Genomic DNA, 5,951 nt, shown 5'->3' with positions numbered 1-5,951 from the left:
CGCGACCCTCCTACTCGTCAGGGCTTCGTGACGACGCGAGAGAAGACTAACGCCCGCTCCCGGTTGCCGCCCCACTTGCCGCTGACGGCAGAGTATAGGCTCGACGCTTCAGCGCCATCCATTTTCAGGGCTAGTTGCTTTGGCAGGTGAGTTGTTACACACTCCTTAGCGGATTCCGACTTCCATGGCCACCGTCCTGCTGTCTTAAGCAACCAACGCCTTTCATGGTGTCCCATGAGCGTCGAGTTGGGCGCCTTAACTCTGCGTTTGGTTCATCCCACAGCGCCAGTTCTGCTTACCAAAATGGCCCACTTGGCACTCTGATCCGAAGATGCTCGTGGCTTCATAATTCAAGAAAGCCAGAGATCTCACCCATTTAAAGTTTGAGAATAGGTTGAGGTCGTTTCGGCCCCAAGGCCTCTAATCATTCGCTTTACCAGATGAGACTCGCGCGCGTTCCGTGCGGAACGGCCGAGTGCCAGCTATCCTGAGGGAAACTTCGGAGGGAACCAGCTACTAGATGGTTCGATTAGTCTTTCGCCCCTATACCCAGTTCCGACGATCGATTTGCACGTCAGAATCGCTACGGACCTCCATCAGGGTTTCCCCTGACTTCGTCCTGACCAGGCATAGTTCACCATCTTTCGGGTCCCAACGTGTACGCTCTGGGTGCGCCTCTTCTCGCGATGAGAACGAGACGCCCCGGGAGTGCGAGGCCGCATCGCGACGCGGCCCATCCTCCCTAGGTCGACGGCCAGGGCCGACCTTCACTTTCATTACGCCTTTAGGTCTCGCGACAAGTCCCAATGACTCGCGTACATGTTAGACTCCTTGGTCCGTGTTTCAAGACGGGTCCTAAGAGTACCCAAAGCAGTAGCGTCGCCGACCGGTATCGGTCTCCCGCGAGACCGCGGGAGACGTTCGCAGGCCTGTCGAAGGTGTACCGTACTGTAACCAACAGTGGGCCAGGACCGGGGACGGCGCGAAGTCCGTAACCTCCGAGTACCGTGGCGCGCGCTTGCGACGGTCTCGACGCACCGTGAATAGTGCGGCCTGATACCTTGCGCGTACCGCCGAGCAGCCGGCCGGGCGACCGAGGGTTTGTCGCGTGCCGTTTTACCGGCGACGCGACAGACACCGCACCCGGGCCGTAGACCGACACCCATCGGGTCGCGACGTTCTACTTGGGGAGAAGTGCACGACGACGAGCGCCGGACATCGGCGCACGGTAGCGTGCCCGCGCGCGAGCGCAAGGACTCCGCGGGACATCGCCGACCGACGCGAAGCCAGCGCCGCGGACGATGAAGCTCCCCGTTCGATCTTTTTGGGTTCTTAGGTTTACCCCCTGAACGGTTTTCACGTACTTCTTGAACTCTCTCTTCAAAGTTCTTTTCAACTTTCCCTCACGGTACTTGTTCGCTATCGGTCTCGTTGGTCGTATTTAGCCTTAGATGGAGTTTACCACCCACTCTAGAGTGCACTCTCAAGCAACCCGACTCTAAGGAGAGATCCTCCCGAGGCGCGCAACCGGTCTCGACTACGGGCCTGGCACCCTCTACGGGTAAGTGGCCCATTCAAAGCTGGATTGGACGAGACGCGGCACCCTCGGGATAAGCGGATCTCCCAAACACCACATTTCCCTGCGGCGGAACGCGGGATTCGGTGCTGGGCTCTTACTGTTCGCTCGCCGCTTACTAAGGAAATCCTGGTTAGTTTTCTTTCTCCGCTTAATAATATGCTTAAATTCAGCGGTAATCTCGTCCTGCTCTGAGGTCGTCGCATAGTGAGTTTTCGTAGCCGTTTGCCTCCTCCGCGTCGCTCATCGTCGTCTCTCCTCTATAATATATATTATAAGAGGGGAGAGAGAGAGAGCGTCGAACGAGGAGAGCAGCAGCGGCAGCACACGAAATACGCGAGAAGGCAAATCGCCGGGGCGCTAACCGCACACACACTCGTTGGTGGTAATGGAGACGATATATCGCGGGGTTCGAGATTCTCGGACTCTCCTTTCTTTTATATACGAAATTCGGGCGGAATCGATTCGACGAGTACACGACGCGGCGCGCCGGTCCCCTTTTTCGCTTTACGAAAATTTGTGGACTCGGACACGCGGTCGGCTCGCGATTCAAAACCCTTCTCCGTAAAGAGGTTAAAGGATTACGAATGCTCTCTCCGCCGGACGACGACGCGCCGTATATTTCTCCGTAATACCGTTATGTGTGCGGGCAAGGGCGCCTCGGCATAAGACGCGCGAGCGCTATCGCACCGAGAGACGCGGCACAGAGTGCGAGAGCAGTCCGGTCAGTCTGTGTGTGATGTACGGAGAGGAGAGACGGTGAGACAAGCGCTACCTACTTACGGGAGACAACGACGCACGCGCCGCTCTAGGGAAAGCGGTGCCATTCACCGTCCTGACCCTTTTTTGGCCGTTTGTTGACTCCCTTCGCGCGCGCTCTTACTCTCATCCCATTTCTCTCGGCTCCTCGCGTACACACACGACTTGGATACACAAACACGCTCCCCCTCTCTAATTCGCGCAGCATTCTCTGGGCGCGCGTTCGCCAACGTTTTACACGCTTGTGCGCTCACCTCCTCATTATTATATTATTTCGGTGTGTGTCCATTTCAGACGACGCCAGGATTTGCACCGCTGCCGCCGTCGGCGCGGCACAGACACCTCGGGCGAACGTCCAAACGATCGCTCGTACGCCCATTGTAGGCGGTTGCACAGGGCACAGGCGACGCGCGCGCCAATTCTCTGGTCGCACCGCGTCGTGGCCGTGCGCGCTTTTCGGCGCAAGCAGTTTAGGGGTACTAAACGACCCTCAGCCAGGTCGGTTCCGGGAATTGTATCCGTGGACCGCAATGTGCGTTCGAATGTCGATGTTTCATGTGTCCTGCAGTTCACAAGTTGACGCCGCTAATTAGCTGCGTTCTTCATCGACCCACGAGCCACAGGACAAGTGATTCCACCGTTCCATGGTAATCGTTCGAAATTTTGCGTTCCGCGAAAGAAACGCGCTGCTCTCGGTTCAACCATCGTGAGTGCTCTTCCTTCTCTCGGACGAAGAGAGAGAGAAATAAATCGTGGTGGCTCTTACGATCAGCCTGTCCGCGCGCGTCCCTGAGGACGCGCGCGGACCGCCGGCCTCTCGCCAGGGATGGCTACGGCACAAAGATAGAGGTTGTGTTGTTCTCTCGTTCGGAAGCGTCTCTCCCGCAACGGAGAGAGACGGGGCGGAAGCTCTTTGAAGAACCGTCGGCCCGACACAGTTGACAGATTGGTCGAAATATCATCGATCCCTTCTCTGTGTTATATATATATATTATAATAATATATGGGGGTCCTCTCGCTACGCACTCGCGGTCGCACACCGTGTGTTCTCGGCACGCTGACCGCTGCCCCGCGACAACGGGGAGGGCGCGCGTCCGACGAACGTCGTGTGGTGCTGCACACACGCGTGCGCGGGCATAGGTTACCACCGGTTCGCGCTCAACGCCGAATCGACGCTCTGTGTGTGTGTGTGGCGGAGAATGGCACACACACGAGCGTGATCGCGCAAGCGTCTCGCTCCGAATCGTCGTCGAACACCGCCGGGCGCGCTGCTCTGCTTGCCGACTACTTTCGGTCAGAGAGGCGCGACGGCGTCCGTCGTTATATCAAAACACAACAACAAAGTTCCGTCAAATCCGTTATTTTCTTTTTCTCTGAGAGCGCCTTTTCAGCGCGTCCATTTCAGTCGCCGACTGCTGCGAGCGCGCGTCTCTCCCAAAAGAGAGGACTCTCGACGCAGAGCAGGACCTCCGGAACCGTTAATGATCCTTCCGCAGGTTCACCTACGGAAACCTTGTTACGACTTTTACTTCCTCTAAATGATCAGTTTGGTCATCTTCCCGGCAACATCGTAAATGCCGAGACATTACCCGCACAATTCCGAAGACTCACTAATCATTCAATCGTAAGTAGCACGGGCGTTGTGTACCAGGGCAGGGACGTAATCAACGGCGAGCTTATGACTCGCGCTTACTGGGAATTCTCGTTCATGGGGAACAATTGCAAGCCCCAATCCCTAGCACGAAGGAGGTTCAGCGGTTCCCGGGCCTTTCGGCCAGGGAACACGACGCTGAATTCCTGCAGTGTAGCGCGCGTGCGGCCCGAACATCTAAGGGCCTATCAGCAGACCTGTTATTGCTCAAAGTCTCGTGCGGGCTAGAAGCCAAGCCCTAGTCCCTCTAAGAAGATTGTTTTGTACGTTGGTAGTAAGAAAGCCCGCCAGCCGAGAGCCGGGGGCCTTCGCGATACCATAAGGTACGCCTATTGTAGCAGGCTAGAGTCCGTTCGTTATCGGAATTAACCAGACACAATCGCTCCACCAACTAAGAACGGCCATGCACCACCACCCACCGAATCAAGAAAGAGCTATCAATCTGTCAATCCTTCCGGTGTCTGGGCCTGGTGAGGTTTCCCGTGTTGAGTCAAATTAAGCCGCAGGCTCCACTCCTGTGGTGCCCTTCCGTCAATTCCTTTAAGTTTCAGCTTTGCAACCATATTACCTCCCGGAACCCAAAAGCTTTGGTTTCCCGGAAGCCTTGCCCGCCGAGTCATCGGAGGAACTTCGGCGGATCGCTAGCTGGCATCGTTTATGGTTAGAACTAGGGCGGTATCTGATCGCCTTCGAACCTCTAACTTTCGTTCTTGATTAATGAAAACATTTTGGCAAATGCTTTCGCTTCTGTCCGTCTTGCGACGATCCAAGAATTTCACCTCTAACGTCGCAATACGAATGCCCCCATCTGTCCCTATTAATCATTACCTCGGGGTTCCGAAAACCAACAAAATAGAACCGAGGTCCTATTCCATTATTCCATGCACGCAGTATTCAGGCGAAGGTCAAACCGAGAAAAAATCGCAAATCTTCCTGAGAGAACTCCCAAAAAAATGACCCTCCAACAATTCGCCGAAAGCGACGCGTTCCCGAACAAACTATGAAAGGAGATATACGAGACGATGCGTTGCAAGACACGCACTGCAGAACTCGAGAAAGCGGGCCGAACGAGAACATCACAAGCTCGCGTTGAGAACTCTTCTCCGAGAGAAGGAACGAACAGCGTCAACCCAGCTCGAATTATGATCCTCCCTCGCAGGCAAACTAACCAGCTAAGTCCTTCTATATAGAGAGCTTCTGGGGATACACGAACTGAAATTTAGCTTGCGGCGAGTACCGCGATGCGCGATAGCCGCGAGTGCCATGATAAAACAGCGGGCGAGACGAGACCGGTGACTTCGTGCGAAAACGACTTTAAACTGAAGCCCGATACATTCGATGAAGTGGTTCCGCTGCGGGAAGTTCCTCTCCCATTTCTTTTTTTATAGCCGTCCCGCGAATATGGGGATTAGAAAGCAAAAATGATTACTCTCCTCGCTGCACATTTCAAGGGGAAAAGCCCTCGGTCCGTTTTTAGAAAATGTTGAGATTTTTTGAAGAATTAACTTCCCGGAATTAAAATCAAATTAAGGTTTGCTTTTTTGAAGCCGGAAACTTGACGTCAAAATTATTACTATTCTTTTTACGACACTGAAACAAAAATAATGAGAGGATTTCGCATTCCTTCCTTTTGGAGCCGAACTTGAGAGACTGTCGCGTCGGGCTTACCCCGAATGTCCATAGCGTTCCGCGATAAATAAGCATGCGCGCATTTGGTGTCCTCGGCATTAATAGAGGGTTTTTCAAAGAACCTCTTCACTGAGGATTACATCCTTCATTTGCTATAGAAAGAGCTAAGGCCAATAAAAATAATTCAGGGGGATAGTTTTATATAAAAAGAGACAATTTTAGTAACAAAGGAATTACGCAAAAATAAAGTCAAAATCAATCAAAAGGGAGAGAGGGCGACGCGCGCGAACCGATTCCAAAAAAAAGAAAGCGACGGTTTGACTCGAAAGGGAAAGC

The 5,951-nt window shown here is 53.9% G+C and overlaps 3 pseudogenes; all 3 read right to left on the bottom strand.

The window, feature by feature from the left end:
* LOC146721438 (large subunit ribosomal RNA) overlaps window positions 1–1,776 on the bottom strand; it is a 4,842-nt pseudogene extending 3,066 nt beyond the window's left edge.
* A 1,043-nt stretch (window positions 1,777–2,819) lies between these two features.
* On the bottom strand, window positions 2,820–2,984 carry LOC146721437 (5.8S ribosomal RNA; annotated as a pseudogene).
* Window positions 2,985–3,814: 830 nt separating this feature from the next.
* On the bottom strand, window positions 3,815–5,122 carry LOC146721436 (small subunit ribosomal RNA; annotated as a pseudogene).
* Between the last annotated feature and the right edge of the window lie 829 nt (window positions 5,123–5,951).

The sequence above is a fragment of the Nylanderia fulva genome, unplaced genomic scaffold (genome assembly GCF_048542155.1).
Source record: "Nylanderia fulva isolate GAGA-0341 unplaced genomic scaffold, ASM4854215v1 Scaffold476, whole genome shotgun sequence".
NCBI lineage: Eukaryota > Metazoa > Arthropoda > Insecta > Hymenoptera > Formicidae > Nylanderia > Nylanderia fulva.
The sequence above is the reverse complement of the archived record's forward strand: the minus strand, read 5'-3'. Positions and strand labels throughout refer to the sequence as shown.